Below are 21,774 nucleotides of genomic sequence, written 5' to 3' on the forward strand. Positions count from 1 at the left end.
AAATGTCACAAAAACAGTAGCTTTGACCAGGTCAGTTGGTAAAGAAGATAACCCTAATGAAAAATATTATGTTTTTCAGCATAAAAGCATATAAATATATTCTAGTAGACCCCAAAATTGAAATAAAATAAACTGTATATGTGTATGAGAGGGGCTCTTTAAAGTTTTTCTGTGCCATAATCACTAAAATTACATGCAAAATGTCAATTACACAAAAGTTTTGACTAAGTCAGCCCATTTGTTTTTGAATATTTAAGAATGTCTATATATTCTGGTAGACCCCAAAAAGAAAATTATAAACCTGTAAATGTGAGTAATATGGGCCCTTTAAGCTTTTTGGGCCATTATCATGCTTTAAATTGCATTACAAATTCTAAGTAAGTCATCATAACTGTTAAAAATAACGTATTTTTGAATGTTAAAGCATGAAAATGCATTTTCATATACTCCCAAATTTAATTATAAACCTGTAAATGTGTAATATGGTAAAGGAATGATGCTAGCAGCAACAAAATCCACCTCTCTCACTCTGTTTTGTGTGTTTTTGTGTGTTTTTCATCACTATGTCTTCCTTTTCTTTTCTCTTTTCCCCTAACAACACAAAACAAGGGTGGAGCTGTAGCAGTTGACCTCAGGACTGCAGCGTCCTGCAGACAGAGTCTAAGCCGGCGTTTAACCCAATAATAGCCCCGAGGAGCGACGCAGTAATGACCATAATGATGATGAATGATGCCAGGAATGGGAGCGACAATCTCCTGCTTTACTGCATCACAGAAAAGCAGAATAACATCATCCAGCCCGGCATGTACCTCTCTGCAGACTCGACCTCCTGCAGAGTTTATGAGCGTCTTTCCTGACCTTTTACTCCGCTGAGTTCACTAAAGGCCAGCACTCAGAGCTGTTTGGGAAAAACAGGAGAAGATGTTTTTCCCCGCTTCGATCCCTGAATGTCATTACCCGGCTGATTGCTGCTAAGGATTTCTTCTTATCTAATAATAGTCAGCAGCGTTATTTATCTGCCTAATGAGGAGGGGAAATTACCAACACTGGAGCGGCTTTAACAGGGGTTTCCTGTTCACTCCTCCGCTGGAGAAATGCAGCCCTTCAAAGAGAAAACGGAGCAGTAATGGGTGTAATTAGTGGATCCACAGTTAGATTCGGTTTTTCTTGGGTGTCTGAGCCTTGATGGGCCTAATTACCTCAATGGTCAGGAAATGCCTCCCTTCACGAGCACAGTTTCCTTCTCAGCTTCTGTTTTTGACGCCCACATGCCTCAACACAAGCCAAACTGAGGCTACGTCCACATTAATATGTCTTTATTTTAAAACAGCATTTAAACACTTCCATCCAGACAAGCGTCTAAGTTTTGTTATCACATGACCGTTCATTCTTTGAAACTTTAAAATGTCTCTTGGGGAATAAAAGGTTTATAAGGTCATATTTGGTTAATTTTTCCAATTGAATGGCACAGATGAGTAGCTGGAAAGTTCAAAATCTGACATCTATCTATTTTTAGCATTTTTTGCATTTTGCAGAATTTGTTACAACAGGGAAAGCAACAGTATTTTTTTTTATTACAGGTAAAAAGCATTTAAGAAATATTTGTGTGTTTGTGTGGATTTTGACAGAATTTTATGATTTAATTAATTCATTAAATAATGCATATTCTGTGGCTTTTTAAAATCCGGTTTAACAGCATTTGCCGATATTTTACATCTGTATCTTCCCTCTACCAGCCGACTTCCACCATTTAACCTCCATAACTCACCCTCATGACAAATGTTTGGTTCGCAGACGATCAAACATGCAGCGTCTTGTTGAGGGTTAGAGCTTTCCATGACTGGATGATCGAAATCTCAGCTTTTGCAGGACAAAGCGAATAAATATTTTGACTTGACAGTAATTTAGCTTCGTTCCGTCCACAAGTCTTCATCTGATGAAAGGTGCAACAGGAAATCTGATGGATTAAGGGCAGATCCCAGCCGCTACCTTTTCTCATTTGAAGGTGTGATTTATGAGTGATGAGGGTCATGAACCTCCAGAGTGAAATAGATTTACTGTTTACACACAAGTTGATGCACATTTAAAAAGCCCGTCCCTTTGTTGATTTATTATCAGAGAAATGACGACAGTAAAATCTATAAATCTGGGCGATAAAATGACAGCGAGGAGGAGGAAAAGCAGGCAGGAGTCCGGTCACCTCTGTCCTTTGTAGCACAGTGATCAGCCTGTTTGCGCTGCTGTTAGTGGGGCAGTAATTACGCTGTGATTTCCCTGCTGCCCTCTGGCCTCCACTGAAGATGAAACAAGCTCCTTAAGTTCTCCAGGTTGGGGTAAAATGAGTGACTTTGCCCTGAGGGAGGCAGTTAAAGGAGGAACTCTGTACGTAAATGCAAAGTGTTGATGACAAAAAAGCTTTCTGCTGCCAGTCGAAAAGAGTTTAAGTTCTGAAGAGGTGCTCGGTGTTGTTGCAGCTTCAGATGTAGCATAAAAGGTAAAAGTGCTGCTCCAGTGATTTAGCCTCTTTTAGTGCTTAATTTTGACTCTCTTTAATCCAGTTTCCAGCACAAACATACTAGTTTACTACATAAATACATGACTTATGCTTTATTTAACCCTTAGATGCACCAGTGATTGGATCCCACACCCTTCCATAAATGAGCCAAAAATGACCCATATAAGAATGTGTTTTTATGTCATTTTGGTTAAGAAGAATAATTAGTATTATTGTTTTTATTATATTTTTGTCCACACAAGAATGATTTAATGTTTGAAATATGTTTATTTTTCACTTTATAACAGATTTTGACCATTTTGATGAATGAAAAGAAAAATATTTCACAGGACAGTAATAGAAGAATGTCAACATCCATTTTTGTAGACATTTTTCCACACTTTTCCTCCAGTTGTTTCTGCTCTCCGTCCCTCCAAGTTTGTGCATCACCTCTTGTATGATGTTATCAATGATAAAGAAGTTGGGGTAGTAACACAAAAATTATAATTTCTTTAAAAGTATAAAAGGTAACTTAAAAATGTAATTGGAATGATATCAAAAACATGTTTTTGAGGAATAGCAGGAAAATTAAATGTTAAATACTTGTCATTATAAAGATATCACAAGAATACAACCTCACTGGGTCATTTTTGACCCACCAAGTGTCACAAACTAGAATTTTTTTTTTTAAAGATTTTTGAAAAAAAAAAAAAATTAATTCAGCACGTAGTGGCCATGGATGTTCCAATATTGAAAAAAAATGTCTAGAAAATTAAATGAAACAGAGGATCCTTCAACAATTCAGTTAGAAATAATTAGTGAATCTGCAACACGTCAGGAGGAAACTAATCTAAGTGGTTTTTGATGTTAAACTTAAAGGGACAAACGTTCTTCTGAGGCAACACAACCAAATAGCATGCTAATCTGTGTTAGCACAAAGCTAATTTTGTTCAAGAAAACCAGTTTGGAAACTTTGCAAACAGTTCTTTGTGGTTTTAAACAAAATTAGAGGTTCTGTCAACAAAAATAACCAATAATAAACATTTTATTCTGCATGTCTCATTTAGAAATTTGCCAAAAATATATTCTTTGGAATAATTACATTCTGTAAAAAACTAAAAGTTCTTTCCTCCACTGTGCAACTGAAATGTCATGATAGACTCAGGTGTGGCCAAAAGCCACATTACAAAAATTCACACACTACTGCAGGTTCTGTTTATACAGCATGGAGACAAATTAAAGTAAAACATCTAAAAGAATCTCATCATCCTCTGATAATTGCTGTAATTTAGTCTTTTTTTTGCTAAATAGCATGGTAGCAAGTTTTTTTGTATTCAGAGGGTTCAGGGTGAATCAATTTTTATGCTAATATAATTTGTGTAAACTGTTACAGGAATTAAACACAATGTTTATATATATATATATATATATATATATATATATATATATATATATATATATATATATATATATATATATATATATATATATATATATATATATATATATATATATATATATATAAATAAAAGGTAATAATAGTAACAATCTTTATTTATAGACTATAGATTCACAGGGCAGCAAAATAAAACAAGACAATTGAATCATCATTAAATCATTAGATTTCAAAAGCCAAAACATAGTCTGTTCATAAAAACATGATTAAAAGAAAGCGTGTACTGCTGCATACGGTATCAAAAGGTCACATAAAGTTGGGAGAGAAACCAAGAAAGGCCTTAAAGGAAGTGAAAGCACTGGTATAGCATCAACATGTACAATACATAAAAGAAGGAAATGGCTTTTAGATCTCTCGTAGGAGAAATTTGGGGCGTATCTATCACCTGCAGCGTTCCACAGGGATCCATTCTGGGTCCTTTATTATTTTCCATTTATTCTGTTTAGATGGTCATCGATACAGCTGGGAGAGAGGCCATAAAGTGCTTTAAAAATCATCAAATAAATGTTAAAATCTATCCTAAAACATACATGGAGCCAGTGTAAAGAAGAAGAAAGAGGAGTGATGTGATCGAATTTCTTGGTTCTGGTTGAAAACATTCAGGAGTTGATTAATTGGTTTTTGTTTTAGCCAGGTAAAAAGGCTGTGTGATGAGATAGACATACTGTATGTGAAAGGGACTCTGTGTCTGTTAAAGTTAGGATATGTGATATTTTTGAAATATTTCTAGAGTAATGTCAAACTGGACACAGAAATTCTTTCCAACAGGCTCAATTCGACCCAGAAGTGAAGCCATTGATTATAGAGTCTCTAATAAATCTGGTCATAAAACACCTAAAACATGGCTGCTATTGGAAAAACTGTTTGCTTGTTGCAGTAGATTTGGACAGCTGTGGTTCATTTATGTGTTTTTGTCCCAGTAAATTCTCATTCTAATGTGGAAGATTTATCAATTTCTTCTCTGTACTTGAGTTACTGGAGAGTTTTACAACTCTGAAAACTACTTCAGCTCTCTAGAATGAAGTTCTCAGCTTCGCTCAGGTGAGTTCAGGTGAGGTTTTCCCCCTCAGGTGCCGGTTCTCTATTTAAAAGTGTGCTCACGTGTAAACTCTGCTTTAATGACAGAGCGCTGCTGCCCGAGGCTAAACTCTGACCCATGCTTTCTAACGTGGCCGAGGGGCAGAAAGATAAACTCTAGTAGGTCAAACCTCCCTGCAGACAAATGTCAAGCGGTGTTTGGTGAAAGAAAACAGAGAGACAATAGACAGCAGCAGGTTTACAGTAGGTGTTTAAAAAAAGAGGCAGATAGAGAAGGAGGAGATACAACAGAAGTGAAAGCAGGATTAGAGAGGTTAGCATCTGCTGGAACTTAATAACAAAAGCCTTTGTCTGTTACAACAGCATTTATCTGTCCATGAATATTTAACATAAATTATTTGGAACTTTGAGCACTGAAACACACCGAAAGGACAGCATGATATGCTTCAAATTAGCAGATTTTATTCCATTAATTCAACATGTAAACTTTGGAATTTTTAATTGTAGAACTTTATAACTCATACACTATCAAAATGTATATTTTCGCCTAGGGCTGCACTCTAAAACATATCAGTAACAGTTTGCGACAGTATATTTTTATTTACATTTATTTACATTTTCAGATTGTATTATATATTTTTTATTGATTAAAAGTTACTAAAAAACCCTAACTTTGAATCAAAAAACTTCTTAGACAGTCTTCCGTGTTCTTCAGAATACCACATAAATATGTAATGTATAGATACAATGTGAATTGAAAAAAATACTATGCTTTAATACTGTAAGTATATATGTTGTTTTGAATGCTACAATATTCCAATATATTTTTTAGGCACCGTTGATTATTAGTCACTTTTTGTGGGTTGTTGTTTTACAGCGTATAAATGCTGTTAAATAACATCAAAAAATGTCCTCTTTTCTAACTATAGATACACCTTTAAAATACTAAAAATGTCCTATTTTTTAACTATAGATACACCTTTAAAATACCAAAAATGTTATGTTTTTTAATTATAAATACACCATTAAAATACCAAAAATATCCCATTTTTTAAACAATAGATACACCTGTAAAATACCCCCCCAAAAATCCATTCTTTTGACTATAGATTCACCTTTAAAATATCAAAAATATCCTTTTTTAAAACTGTAGATTCACCTTTAAAATACCCAAAATGTTCTATTTTTTTAAACTCAAGATACATGTTTAAAATATCAAAAATGTCTCATTTTTTTACCTATAGATACACCTTTAAAATACCAAAAAATTCCTATTTTTGTTGTTTGTTTTGTTGTTGTTTTTTACTGTGGACTTAATTAACAGAAAATTTCAAAAATGTACAAAAATTACAGGAAAAGTTACTCTTAGCTTACTTCCTTTTTCTTAGAGTGTACCATGACCTATTCCCCTCTGTTTTAGCATCTCTATCAGCACGGAGGAGGTAAAAACTGTCTTTTATTGTGCAAGCTTGTGTTGCATAATAACAATGAAGCAGAAACTTTAACTCATGCAATAGCACGTATTAGGCTATTTAAAGCCTCCAGCTGTGTGACTCTTTGCAGTTTGACTTTCTGTTTTCTCTGAGATGCTAAAGATTGCAGCTGCTCCCTATAGATATCGTCCTTGTTCAGGGCGTCCTCGTCTTTGCTGGTGTATGTTGAATCCGATCTGTGCAGAGGGAATCCCTGCAGCTCTACCAGCCACTCCCCTCCGTCTCTGTTTAATCCTGCTGCTGGCAGCGCTGCAACAGATAAGTGTTCACCACTGAGAGAAGAGAGGCTTCATTGTGGCGGCGCTAGGGGCCATTTAGGGATTAAAAGGGGACAAATTGTATCGCTGGGTGACATTCCTTAACTGATATGCTGCAGTATAAACTCCCTAGACCTTATAAAGTGCAGAGGAATCGTCTTTTTCATGCCTTTCTGTCAATATTTAGAGAACTTGAAAGAAGGAAAGGACTTTAAGATCAGTAGAGATTCGGGGCATATTTCTGGAATGTGGAGTTCCACAGGGATCCATTCTGGGTCCCTTATTATTTTCCATTTTTTCCATTTAGATTTCAGAAAATTATGTGGGGAGAAACATCAGTGTAGCATCATAATACATGAAAGAAGAGAAGGACTTTTAGGTCTCTGAGTAGAAATTGGTGGCATATCACTCACGTGTGGAGTTGTAGTTTCTCTTAGACCTCGAGGATGTGTAAATGTTGAATAAAACGTCCATTGACACTGTTACTTTATGGTCAACAACTATCAGAACTCATATCAGATCAGATACTACAGAGTTTCTCAGGGATCCATTCTGGGTTCTTTATTATTTTCCATTTATTTCATTTATTTATTTGTTTCATTTAGATCTCAGAGAATCATCTGGGAGAGAGGCCACAAAGGGCCTCAAAATTAATCAGTTAAATCTTAAATTCTTTACTAAAAATACAGGAAATAATTACTGTAAATGTCAGATAAATTGTATTATTATTCTCCTGCACAATATTGTTTATGTATTAAGAAGACGTAGTCCTGCAGTGCCACCTTGTGGTCTGTTCCGCTTTTATTTTGTTAAGTGCGCGTTTCTTCTTCTTCTTCTGCGGTTTTTGTGACGCCGAACTTCCTGTTTCTTTGTCGAAACAACGTTGTGCTCACGCGTCGTCGGAGAAACGGTAAAAAACTGTCTAAAAACAGTAGTTATACATCACGTTTATCTATTTGAATTGTATTAAGGAAAGGTTTACATTGTGATTTACCTCATTATACTGTATTCGTAGCTCTGAGCAGCGACGTGTGTGTGTGTCGAGCTGGAGCGCATGCTAGCTGATGGCTAACACTTAAATTAGCGACCTTGGAACGGCGGAATGAGGTATGAAAATGTTTAATATGCATTATTATCAGATGAGTTGCGTTTATTTGTATTGGATGTAAACATGATTTATACGTGAAGTGTTTGTGATACTACAGTGAAGCATTTTGTATTCTGTGTAATTCTGTAGTTTTCACGGTGCTTATGGTACACGTGCTGGTCGAGAGTGAGAATAAATCAACACCCATTTGAAACTCTCTGCGTCTTGCTGAATGAATCCAAAGGGCCGCTACAATTATAATGAATTCTGTCAAGGCGACCAATAGACTTTTAGCTCTGGCTGGTGAAAAGATTATTGCAGTAATTCAGATGTGTTGATATAAACATGTGTCAAATGGTCTTTAAATTTAAAATAGACCACATTTTTGAAATATAGCATATATATAACATGATTAAAAATAAACTGCTCAAAACTGAGGTTAATGTCGATTCTTTGCAACACCTCATTGGGTGCAAAGAGCTCTTTTAAGTTCTGCAGTTTGGGGTAACATGAGCGACTTTGCCCTGAGGGGGGCAGTTAAAGAAGTAACTCCGCAGGTAAATGGAAAGTGTTGATGACAAAAAAGCTTTCTGCTGCCAGTCAAAACTCAGGGCAGCAAAGAGTTTGTTAAGTTCTGAGGAGGTGCTCAGTGTCAAAACAGCATCACTCAACAAATGTAGCATTAAAGTTATAATATTTATTGTAGTGTGTATTTATGTATGTAATGCAGCATTTAGTGCAATATTTTATTATCATATGTGATATTACTTATATCAGCATCATCGCTGGCATTACTTTTTACAGTTCTATTCTAGACTTATAGTAGCTCTCTTATTTTAATTCTTCTAATTATGTCTTATTGCTTCTCTAATTTTAAGGCACTATTTCTTCTGTTGTCATTTTGTTTTTTCAGAACAAAATCTGGCACAATAGTCCTATCTTGTCAGTAAATGCAACATCCATCAACACTTCTATGTCGATGACACTCAACTGTGCATCCCTTTCCACCTCAGTAATGATGATGACTTTAAATACTGGATCTCCAAAAAATGTCCTCAGCCTCAATGATTAAAATTTGAAACACAATATTCAGAATTTTGTAGCAGGTTTGGATCCAAACAATAGGTTAGAAATCTCAATCCACGTCAGTCCTTTAATAAGGTTGTTCTGTTTTTTTTTTTTTTCTTTTTCAGACTCAGAGAAGGTCCTTTATGGCTTCATCACCTCCCGATGCTTTATTTTGATATTACTGAGTGGACCATAGACTTCAGCTGCTTGACTTTTCTCTTGTTCCAGTAGCCCTGACCACATTACTCCACATTACTGATCACCAGTAAGTTGATTTTAAGATTTTATTGCTTGTTTTGGAGCCTTACACAGCCAAGTGGCATCTTAAATTTGCCACCTGAAGAGTTTCAGCAAAAAAGCAACCGGAACGTCTATGTTTTCAGTTCTGAAGATGTTTTACCTCCTTCTGTTCTTGTTTTAAGATTCAGAACTGCAGAAGCTTCTTAAACGTCTTAAAGAACCAAAAAACGAGAAGTTCTGGTTGCTTTTTGATGAAGCTCTTCAGGTTACATTGACCTGGATGACTGAGAATGTCTACTGACATTTAAATTTGTGATCTTTAAACTCGTGATGAGCCTGATGCTTGTTTGAGGAACTTTCCAACAGTTCCTAAATAATATCCTTGTGACTCTGAGATGACCAGGTTTTTTTTTCTTTTCGTGCTTCTAAGCTGTGGAAATACTTCTCAGTGGATGTCAGACTTTCAATGTCTTCTTTAAATCCTCACTGAAAACCTTTTATATTATTATGCCTCTTAACTTCTTTTATTGTTCTTGTATATTTTACGCTGTTTTTTTTAACATATATTACTATGTTGGTTTTAGTATATTTTATACTTTCGTTGTTTTATCTGTTTGGTTTTAACCCTTGTTTTTAAAGTTAATATTATCATTAGAATACTGAAAAAGTGCTAGAACCCATAGATGCAACAACACGTCCAACATTAGTAGGTCTTTTTTTTCTCAGCATAACAGAAATATATGTGATATTTTCAAGTCTTGAGCATGAGTGGTTGAAGTACAGGGGTTTATAATATTTATAAAAAATAATTTACCTGTCATTGATGTGAAAAGTCGCCCTGAACGCATTTAAAGACCTCCAAACAAAAACGAGTAAATCAGGCCAGTAGGTGTGTTAAATCATAAGCGATGATATTAAATGAGAAAAGTTGACCTGCAGGTTAATAAATATTTCAAAATGAGACATTTTCTGCTATAAAATGATGCAGAAAGGGGACAAATTGGTGCATAAAAATCATCAGAATGCAGGAAAGAAAATGTTTAAGGTTCAATGTTTAAACAAAATCTGTGCCCAAAGGCAAAGCTCCCAAAGTCACAACTCTTATCTGATGTTCTGGTTGAGTTTAGCTTCATTTAAAGGATTTACAAGCTTGTTTGTAAATGTTTTTACAACTTCCTGATAACTATATACTCATTAAAGTCATTCATAAATCTGCAAAGAAGGGACAAGAAGAATGAGGGTTAGCTGCAGGTTTGATATGAAAATAATAATAAAAATACATAATACATAATAGCACTTTTCAAGACATGTAAAGATGATTTACAAAGTAGGAAAGAATGCAGAGAAAATGAATAAGGCATATAGATAATTATGAGTTGTAGGCAGAGTTGAAAAGATGTGTCTTCATGGATTTCTGAAGAGGATTTTCTGATGTTTTTAGGGAGACATACTGTCTAAATCCCTAAATGTGGAGGAAAAACAAACACCATTGTGCAGATTAATAATATAACTCCTTACTGCTCAGGAAAACTGTTTGCAGGGCAGTGAAGCAAAGTTTTAACAGGAAATTCACCAGTTGACTCATAATTTACTTGTCACTTTTGTTTTCTATTCCAAATGAGTTCAGTTGCGTTCGTTAGCAGCGTCTCCAGATTACTCCACAACTAAATCCAGTTTTAATAAGCAGGATTTATCCTTAGAAATGACAAAACAGAAGCAGCAGCAGCTAAACCCTGCATTTAAACCAACTAATCTCACTATTCAAGCTCAAACAAAGCCTCTAATCTCCTCTTATACATTCATAAACATGCAGAATGTCCTCTAATGTCCATGAAAAAGTGCTCATCACCCACTGGCAGATAAAGCATTGATCAAATATCAATAAAAGCTGCTCCGGGACACATTTTCTGCTCTGAATCAACAGCTGCCCTGAGAGGAAGCTTCACTCTTCCTCTATGGTGAAGAAAAGTTGGGTGGAAAGAGGACAAGAAATTGCGGTTTTGCTAAATATATTCGTGGATGCGATTATGAATTAAGTTGAGATGCAGAAAGACAGACGGGTAAACGGAAGGAAATGGAGCGAGGAGCAGATGGAAAGCAGACAGTTGAAATAAGCTGCATGACAACAGAGGAACATCTGGGATCTGCCTGCTTTCTGCTGCTGTATTGTTTCCCATTTTTCGTGATAACTTCTCCGTTTCTGCACAGAAAAATGGCAAAATCTAAACTATAAATACGTGATTAATGTTCGCTAAGACAAACGCAGTCCTCAGGCTTCCTCTCAGGATTACCACATCCATCATATGTGCAACACTGCAGTGACTCATGACTTGGAAATATTTGGTCACACTCATTTCATGCTAATTCACTGTGGCTCAGAGTCTGTCTTCCCCGGCGGCCACGTCGGCCGCCATTCATGAACATTATCTGGTTTTTATCAACCAGTCCTGACTTTCTACATGCTTAAGTCACACTTTAGAAACTTAAAAAGTATACTTTGTCTTTAATAATGCAGTAGTTTGACAAATATGTTGAAAATAAACCAATATTTCTGTGTTTTCTGTGTCCAAAAAGCAGAAAAAGTATATTTTATCCATAGTAGTGCATTAGTCTGACAAATATGTTGAAAATAGTGCAATATTTCTGAATTTTTGGTGTTTACTAAGCAGAAAAAAATATATTTTATCTGTAATAATACATTAAATTGACAAATATATTGAAAATAGTGCAATGTTTCTGTGTTTTTGGTGTCTAGAAAAGCTGAAAACATATATTTTATCTGTAATAATGCATTAGTCAGACAAATATGTTGAAAATATTGTAATGTTTCTCTGTTTTTGGTGTAAATAAGGCAGAGAAAAGTATATTTTATCTGTAAAAATGCATTAAACAGACAAATATGTTGAAAATAATGCAACGTTTGTGTTTTCGGTGTCCAGTAAAGCAGAAAAAAGTATATTTTATCTATATTAATGCATTAGTCTGACAAATATATTGACAATAAACCAATGTTTCTGCATTTTTGGTGTCCAGTAAGGCAGAAAAAAGTACATTTTGTCTTTAATAATCCATTAAACTGAGAAATATGTTGAAAATAGTGCAATGTTTTTGTGTTTACTGTGTCAAGTAAAGCAGAAAAATGTATATTTTATCTTTAATAATACAATAAAGTTACAAATAAGTTGAAAATAAACCAATGTTTCTGCATTTTTGGTGTCCTATAAGGCAGAGAAAAGTATATTTTATCCGTAATAATGCATTAAACTGACAAATATGTTGAAAGTAGTGCAATGTTTCTGTTTTTAGTGTCCACTATAGCAGAAAAAAGTTTATTTAAAATAATGCATTAGTCTGACAAATATGTTGAAAATACTGCAATGTTTCTGTATTTTTGGTGTCCAGCAAGGCAGAAAAAAAGTTTATTTTGTCTATATTAATGCACGAGTCTGACAAATATGTTGACAATAAACCAATGTTTGTGCGTTTTTGGTGTCCAGTAAGGCAGAAAACATATTTTATCTATAATAATGCATTAGTCTGGGAAATATGTTGAAAGTAGTGCAATATTTCTGTGTTTTCGGTGTCTAGTAAAGCAGAAAAAAGTATAGTTTATCTGCAATAATCCATCAGTCTGAGAAATGTTTTGAAAAAAATGCTCTATTTCTGTGTTTTCTGCATCCAGTAAGGCAGAAAAAAAAGTTTATTTTATCTTTAATAACACATTAAACTGACAAATATGTTGGCACTATGCCAGTGTTTTATTGTTTTCGGTATCAAGTAAAGCAGAAAAAAGTTGATTTCATCTGCAATATTACATTAGTCTGACAAATATGTTGAAAATAAAGCAATGTTTCTGTGTTTTTGCTCTCCAGTAAAGCAGGAAAAAGTTTATTTGCAATATTCCAACACAGCAGTGTCCTGATTTCTCTGTGCATAAATCTTTCCAGTTGGACTCAGAGGAAGTAAATTCTCAGCTATGAGCAGCAGAAGGGAGGCAGCTGTGTCTGAGCAACAGCTGGGGATTCTTAAATCACAGTGAAATCACAGATTCTTCCTCAGTGTGCAAAAGTTTTCCCATTTCATGACCTACTGACTCAGCTGCACTACAGCTGCACAGAGGAGACTCCTTCCAGTGAATATGTACTTTTTTATTTTACCTGGTTAACCTGTTCAAATTGTGCTTTTTTTCTTTTTAGCCTTAAAGACATGAGCAAAATAAGCCTGCATCTCAAATCATCAAATTTTTAGAACAATTTCTGCACAACTGTCCCTGATTTCTCTGAAAATATGAATATTTACGAAGATATTTGTGAAATTTGAGTGTGATATATCAAATACTTTGTGAGATAAAGCTTTTTTTAATTTACAACTTTTCATACCTGCTCATTCAGTTATGAAAGTTCAACGGAAAAAAAACCCCAAATATTTCATATTAAAACATTCTGCATGGGATTATTCAGTATTATTGTGACATTCAGCTACATATGACTCAGAAAATATCACTAGTTGACATCTGAATTATTAATTTTTTTCCATTAATGTGAGCTCAATGATGGCACTTTTCTTGAAAACTTCTCTTTTTTTCATATTTCAACTCACCCATAAACAGAGAATATCTGATCTACTTGTCCAAATATTGCAGATTTAGATTTAATAGTGTGATGAGAAAAAATAGTGGAAATTTCAGGCTTTTATCTTAAATAGTTCCTGAGATATTGCCATTTAAACACAATTTCAACTTTCAATGCACAAGAAAACGTGTTCAAAGTTGGTCTACAGGCAGTTTTAGACAACATTTTTGCATTTTAATGGGGCACTTCACATACTGTATGTAAAATATAAAGAGTGTCTGACAGGACGTGCAAAAAAGATGAAGCGTTTACACTTTGCATTACATACGTTTTCAGTTTTCTTACATTTCCTTGATATTTACAGAAATGTGGGATTCTGTGTTTCTATATCCAAACCTTTCAACACATGGATTCTAGGATCAAACCAACAATTAATTAGACTGAGCAGAATTTACAGTAATAAATTCTGGGGGGATGTAGTGGCAACCTCGATATTCAGAATATGTGCATTTTCCTGACCAATAAATCATGACCAAAACACAAAAACTAATTTCTTTGTTGCTTTTGCAGCTTACTTTACATACATTTCCACAAATCGGTGCATAAAAATTCACCAGAATGCCCCTCAGTACAGCGCGACCAAGTGTTTTCTCTCAGAAAAGCTCAGAAACATGTTTTTCACAAACACTGATGAAACCTTCTGGGTTACAGATGGAAGCGGAACAGAGCAGAAAGGCCACAGCGGTTACATAACCGACAGACTGTTGTCAAAACACAACTGTGTTATGAGTTTAGTTCAGATTTGAAATGACAACTTGGTTGTATTTCCCCCATTTGTTTCTTAGGAACCAAACAAGCTAAAAGAAAAAAGTTTCATTTTTTCCTTCAGTAATGAGTCTTTATGAAACCACCTGCTGCTGTTGAATCTACAGATCTGTCAGCTTTAACTCACCCACAGTGTCCCGACTCCAGCCGCCTCCAGAGCGTTTCTGCTGTTTAGAACATGACCTGATTCTGAAGGTGGAGGCGAAGAGAAATGTCATCCTGCTCGAATCTGTCAAAGAAATTTCAGTCAGATGTTTGTGAAATAGTAACACAGACACTTGTTTTATTGTCTTAATGTGTCCGTGTGGTGTTTTCTTTTATGCACTACAAATAGAAAAGTTTTCACATTTTTTCATTGAACTGAATTCTCTACTGAAATCATGACCACTAAGCTTCTGGAAAGATGCAGTTTTCTTCACTAAAACCTCAGACTGAAAATGTTAACTGTGCAATATTTTTGTGTTTTTTCATTTCATAATTTTTATTATTTTGCACATTTTTAAATTTTTAATTTTACAGTTTTTCTCTTTGTTTCTGAAATAGCATCATAATGTGAAGCATGGTGGTGGCAGCATCGTGATGTGAAGCACGGTGGTGGCAGCATCATGATGTGAAGCACGGTGGTGGCAGCATCATGAGGTGAAGCATGGTGGTGGCAGCATCATGATGTGAAGCATGGTGGTCGCAGCATCATGATGTGAAGCATGGTGGTGGCAGCATCATGATATGAAGCATGGTGGTGGCAGCATCATGATGTGAAGCATGGTGGTGGCAGCATCATGATGTGAAGCATGGTGGTGGCAGCATCATGATGTGAAGCACGGTGGTGGCAGCATCATGAGGTGAAGCACGGTGGTGGCAGCATCATGAGGTGAAGCACGGTGGTGGCAGCATCATGATGTGAAGCATGGTGGTGGTAGCATCATGATGTGAAGCATGGTGGTGGCAGCATCATAACATGAAGCATGGTGGTGGCAGCATCGTGATGTGAAGCACGGTGGTGGCAGCATCATGATGTGAAGCACGGTGGTGGCAGCATCATGATGTGAAGCACGGTGGTGGCAGCATCATGATGTGAAGCATGGTGGTGGCAGCATCATGATGTGAAGCATGGTGGTGGCAGCATCATGATGTGAAGCACGGTGGTGGCAGCATCATGATGTGAAGCATGGTGGTGGCAGCATCATGATGTGAAGCACGGTGGTGGCAGCATCATGAATAGAAGTATGGTGGTGGCAGCATCTTGATGTGAAGTATGGTGGTGGCAGCATACATAAAAATATCTTTTTGCAGAGTATTTTAAATGTGCACTCTAACATTTTTTATAAAAATATTTTTTTCTAATGTAATTTGTATCACATACACTGGAAAACTGAGAATTATACAGATTATTTTCATTTTCCTGACAATTATCAAAATTATTTTCTGACTAAAGATGTTAAATGTGCATCTGGGGTTTTTTTTGTTGGTTTTTTTTTTTTTTTGGTTTTCATTTTATATTATCCAATCAAATTTGTATCATGTACACTGGGGAAAAAATGTAAAGAATTTTTCCTTTTTATTTTACAGATTTTTTTCCCCTGTATTTCCTGTATTGGGTATTTTTGTTTTGATGTTACACATTTTCTGTATTTTTGAAGTACATGAAAAGGTCATTTAAAAAAAAAAAAGACAAACATCAAAAACATACGTCACGCTGAAGATGTAAAATGTGCATTCATTTATTCATTTCCCCCCCCAGCTTTTTGTTTTCCAATCTATTCTGTATCATGCACACTAGAAAAAAAGTATTTACCAAATTGTTTCTTTTCAATCTACAGATATTTTCCCTGTATTTTTGAAGTTGTGTATTTTTGATGTACACGACAAGAATGGATTTTTGAAATGCACAAAATATCTTCAGAAACGGCTTAAACATGCACCTGTTTTGTTATTTTTAGCTTATGCTTTATAATTATTGTACGTTATTTTTCCTTTAGATTTGACTTTTTTCTTGTATTTTTTTAAAAGTACATAAAAGTAAAGTATTTTTTGAAAATAGAAGAAAAAATACAAAAAGAAATTTATATTGAATTTTTTGATCTAAAAGACTTTTAAAATACATCTGTAAGTTTCTCAAATTGAGACCAATATTAACTTTTTTTAAAATCTAATTGTTGAAACAGCTTAATTCAAGTTTGCATTTTAAGACAGATATTCTCAGAGTCGGGTCAAGATAATGCAGCTGTTCCAGTATGTTCAGGGATAAATACATAAACTCAGGTCATAGATAAGTCAGACTGATAGCAGTGATGGAGATGCTAATGGATGAGGTCAGAGAGGCAATAATAATAATTACCTACATGACAGGTAAAGCGGCCATCAATCTTCATTTCATTGGGTCTGGACTCTGTTAAAACCATGAAAGCTTGTCATGACCACTAAGCAGGTTAAAAATTACCACTGTGAGTTTGATGCCGGAATCCATGCACATCTGAGGTCAGTGAATGTGTCTCAGTGATTGTAGTATAAAGAGGCCTATATCTGGAAGTTCTAGTCACTGGTGAATGATTAAATCTGGATTTAACTACACCATGAAGCCTGAAGAACACTCCAAGAAACTCTATGAAAATGTTATTGAACAATATGTCTGGATGATACAAGGAATCATCTAAATCACAGAGTATCACTTGGTGTCCAGTTAATTCCATCATTAAGAAATGGAAGGAACATGGAACATGTTTAAATCTTGACTAGAACAGGTCGTCCTCAAAAACTGAATGACTGCAAAAAAGAGACCAGTGAGGGAGGCCATCAAGACACCTGAGTCCTCTGGAGGAGTTAAAAGCTTCAGCAGCTGAGGTTGGATGGACTGTTCATACAACAACCGTTGCCTGTTCTTTACCAGTAAAACTATATGGGAGACAAAGAGAAAGATGCTGTTGGAAAAAGCTCATATAAAATTTTGACCAGTGTTCACCAGAAGTCATGTGGGAGATTCTGAAGTCAACTGGAAGAAGGTTCTTTGGTCTGATGAGACCAAAACTGAGTTTTAAGATTATACTAGATGCTACAAAAACACCATCCCCACTGTGAGGCATGGTGACAGCATCATGATGTGAAGCATGGTGGTGGCAGCATTGTGACGTGAAGCATGGCGGCGGCAGCATCATGATGTAAAGCATGGTGGCGGCAGCATCATGATGTAAAGCATGGTGGCGGCAGCATCATGATGTGAAGCATGGTGGTGGTAGCAACATGATGTAAAGCATGGTGGTGGCAGCATCATAACCTGAAGCATGGTGGTGGTAGCATCATGATGTAAAGCTTGGTTGGTGGCAGCATTGTGATGTGAAGCATGGTGATGGCAGCATCATGATGTAAAGCATGGTTGATGGCAGCATCATGATGTGAAGCATGGTGGTGGCAGCATCATGATGTGAAACATGGTGGTGGCAGCATCATGATGTGAAGCATAGTTGATGGCAGCATCATGATGTGTGGATACTTCTCAGCAGCCCCTGGAAGGCTTGTAAAGGTGGAAATAAAATGAATGCAGTAGATGTTTAGAGAAATTCTTGGGACATCGTGTAGTTTTTTGTAAAATCTTGTCAAAAAAGCCAAATTCTATTGACCATGATTTTATGTTGAAAAGCAAGAAAAGTGGAAAACTTCCAAGGCGGGGGTGAAAACTTTTTCTTGCCACTATATGTGGGCAAATATAATGACTGGTTCACTTGACTTTCGAGCCTCCGGACCAACAAGAAAGCGCCCCGACCCTCCCTCTGTGAGCCGACAGCGCAAACAACAAGGTGAGCAGATTGCAGGCGAGGCCGTCTGAGCATGCTCATTAATGCTCCCTCTCTGCCAGCAGGGACATCTGGACAGCAGCGACGTGACGAGGAAAGCTGAACCTGATGTTTGGCTCAGCGTATTTCTGTCTCTTTGTGATGTGGACGCACATCTGTGTGCCTCTGCCCAGACTATTCATAGATGGACCACTTCAGCAGCTCCGAGGGGCCTCAGAGGAATGAATCCTAACGTAAAGACTGACACATGGATCAGAGAGTCACTTTGTTTGACTGTTTCTTTATCTACGCACCTCTTCTGTCATTCTCTGTCTCTAAAAGCCCTGAAAAAAAGCTATAATGTGAGAAAAGATCCCATAAAAGACATAACAGTGAAAATCTGACAGCTAAGGTTGCCACAAAAATTACATTTAAAACAGTGGAATACTCTAATGCTGGAAAACTTTAAAAAAAAAACTATTAAAACCAATGACACATATCCGGAAAATAGGGATATTTTTGATGGATGTGAAGAATTCCAGCAAACAGTGTAATTTTGCGCTCACACACTGTAAAAGAACAAAATGTAGACTTTTGATGTGGGCATTAAGTATAGTTTTTTTGCATTGTTTTTTGAGTGTTTTTTTTAATGTGTAAATTATATTTTTTTGTCTGATTTAGTAGTTATCTCTAATTTAACGAAACAAGGAAATGTGCAAAATGATATTTTAAATAATGATTTACCATCTTGCAGGAAAATTATGTCCAAATTTGTGTACATAGCACATTTGTATATAATTCCCCTTTAAATAAAGTGATTTGTAAAATAACAGTTCAAGAATTTATATACCATTTTTAAGTCCTTAATATGATTATATTTGTTTGTGTGTTTTTGTTTCTTTTATAGTCAATGTATATATTTTTTTAAATCTGTGATTTTACTACTTATCTCAAATTTAATGACACAAAGAAAATGGTTTACAAAAATATTTACCCTCATTAAGTCCTTAATATATTTTTTTCCGAATAACAGCAAATATTTGTAAAATAATAATTTTTTATATTACAGTAATATTTTACAGTCACGCACTATGAAAGTGAAAATACTAATTTTGTTAGTTTTTTGTTTGTGCTTTTTAAATTTACAGTCAGTGTAAATGTAAAAAAATGTAATACTTATGTCAATTTAATGAAATAGAGAAAATATAAAAAAGTAGTAGTTAAAGTAGTTAAAAAAATACCATTTTTAAGTCCTTAATACATTTCTTTTCTTTCACAAAATAGGAAATGTACAATAATCTTGCTTTTAGTCGATTAAAATATATTACTAATATTAATAGAATTTTATGGTCACACATTGTAAAAGTGAAAATACTGATTTTGTTTGTTCGTGTGTTTTAGCTTTTTTTATAATGTGTAAATTTCAAAAAATAGAGAATTATTATTTATTTTACCATTTTTAAGCCTTTAATGGATTTTTTTTTTCTTGAACAAAATGGAAAATAAATGTAAAATAATCTTATTTTTTGTGGATTTAGATATATTGATTATAATATAATGTTACATCCACTCATTGTAAAAGAAGAAATTAGTGTTTGTAAAAATGCAGATCTTTGATTTGGATATTATTTACAGTTTTTTCCTGTTTTCTAAAAGAAATTTCAACCATACAGGGAAACCCAGTAAACTAACAGTAAATTGGTGAATACATTTTTTATTTTCTTTTTACAGCGTGTATCTCGCTGCTCTACTTTCCCACACTTCCATTTTCTGCAGTCCAGTGCCAAGGCCAACACTGATGTGGGACTGAACCATGTGGCTGAAGAGATGCTGCTGCTGCTGCCAGGAGGGAGGTTGTTTTAATCGTGTGTTGTGTCAACATGAACTCTGAGATTCGCTGCCAGCTGCCTGCAGACTCACAGCAGATAGACGGACTCCCAGTGTGTCCGACCACAGCTTCAGTCTGCCAACTGTCCTGAAGACACAACACCGACCCGACGTCTCGATGCTTCACAGTGATACAGACTGTGTTCTACCATCACAGTGATACAGACTGTGTTCTACCATCACAGTACTACAGACTGTGTTCTACCATCACAGTGATACAGACTGTGTTCTACCATCACAGTGATACAGACTGTGTTCTACCATCACAGTGATACAGACTGTGTTCTACCATCACAGTACTGCAGACTGTGTTCTACCATCACAGTGATACAGACTGTGTTCTACCATCACAGTACTGCAGACTGTGTTCTACCATCACAGTACTACAGACTGTGTTCTACCATCACAGTGATACAGACTGTGTTCTACCATCACAGTACTACAGACTGTGTTCTACCATCACAGTACTGCAGACTGTGTTCTACCATCACACTACTACAGACTGTGTTCTACCATCACAGTACTGCAGACTGTGTTCTACCATCACACTACTACAGACTGTGTTCTACCATCACAGTGATACAGACTGTGTTCTACCATCACAGTGATACAGACTGTGTTCTACCATCACAGTGATACAGACTGTGTTCTACCATCACAGTGATACAGACTGTGTTCTACCATCACAGTACTGCAGACTGTGTTCTACCATCACACTACTACAGACTGTGTTCTACCATCACAGTACTACAGACTGTGTTCTACCATCACAGTGATACAGACTGTGTTCTACCATCACAGTACTACAGACTGCATTCTAACATCACAGTACTACAGACCAATGTTCCCTGTAATTTTTCCTGAGTCTGAGCAAACACACAAACTCCCTGAGCGTCCCTTGGACCACTGTGAGCAACATCAGACGTGTGCACTGTGGTCACACCAGCATCACATCCATTCAAGTTACATGGTTCATTAAAAGAATCAAATTACAGCATTTACATTTCTGTTAAAACACTTTGTCAACAGGAGCCAGTTGAAGGCTGCAGTGATTTTAGTGACACTACAATGTATAAGAGTGAAGTTATTGAATATTTGTCTCTCTTTACTGTTGCAGCGGTTTTGCAAATAGCAGACGGATCCTGTTCACTCCATAGACACCAATGTTATTCCTGTAGCTTGAAAGACAGCTACTTTTGATAAAACTGGGCTTGTAGCACATTGTCTGCCTTGCAACAATGGGAAAGAGGCACTGTTTATGTTTTGACAACCTATATCTAATGAGTTATTGATGCTGGAAGTCTGAATCTGTGAATATCTTTCCAACTTTACTGAACTTGGGGCCACTACCACCTAAGGAGTGATATATTTAATTTTGATTTTGAAAAAAGCATTTAGCCATACTTAAAGCTTTAAGTGCTTTATTAACACGGAACTAAAAATTTTGTATTTTTTTATTATCACAGGTTCTGTCTGAAAAGAGGTGGCATCATTTTAAACTGTGAAATCAAACTAACAAAATGTAATGACCAACCAGTGTGCAATACTGGATTCTGCAAAAACATAAACAACTTTTTAAAAATCTAAATCT

The sequence above is a fragment of the Amphiprion ocellaris genome, chromosome 11 (genome assembly GCF_022539595.1).
Source record: "Amphiprion ocellaris isolate individual 3 ecotype Okinawa chromosome 11, ASM2253959v1, whole genome shotgun sequence".
Lineage (NCBI taxonomy): Eukaryota > Metazoa > Chordata > Actinopteri > Pomacentridae > Amphiprion > Amphiprion ocellaris.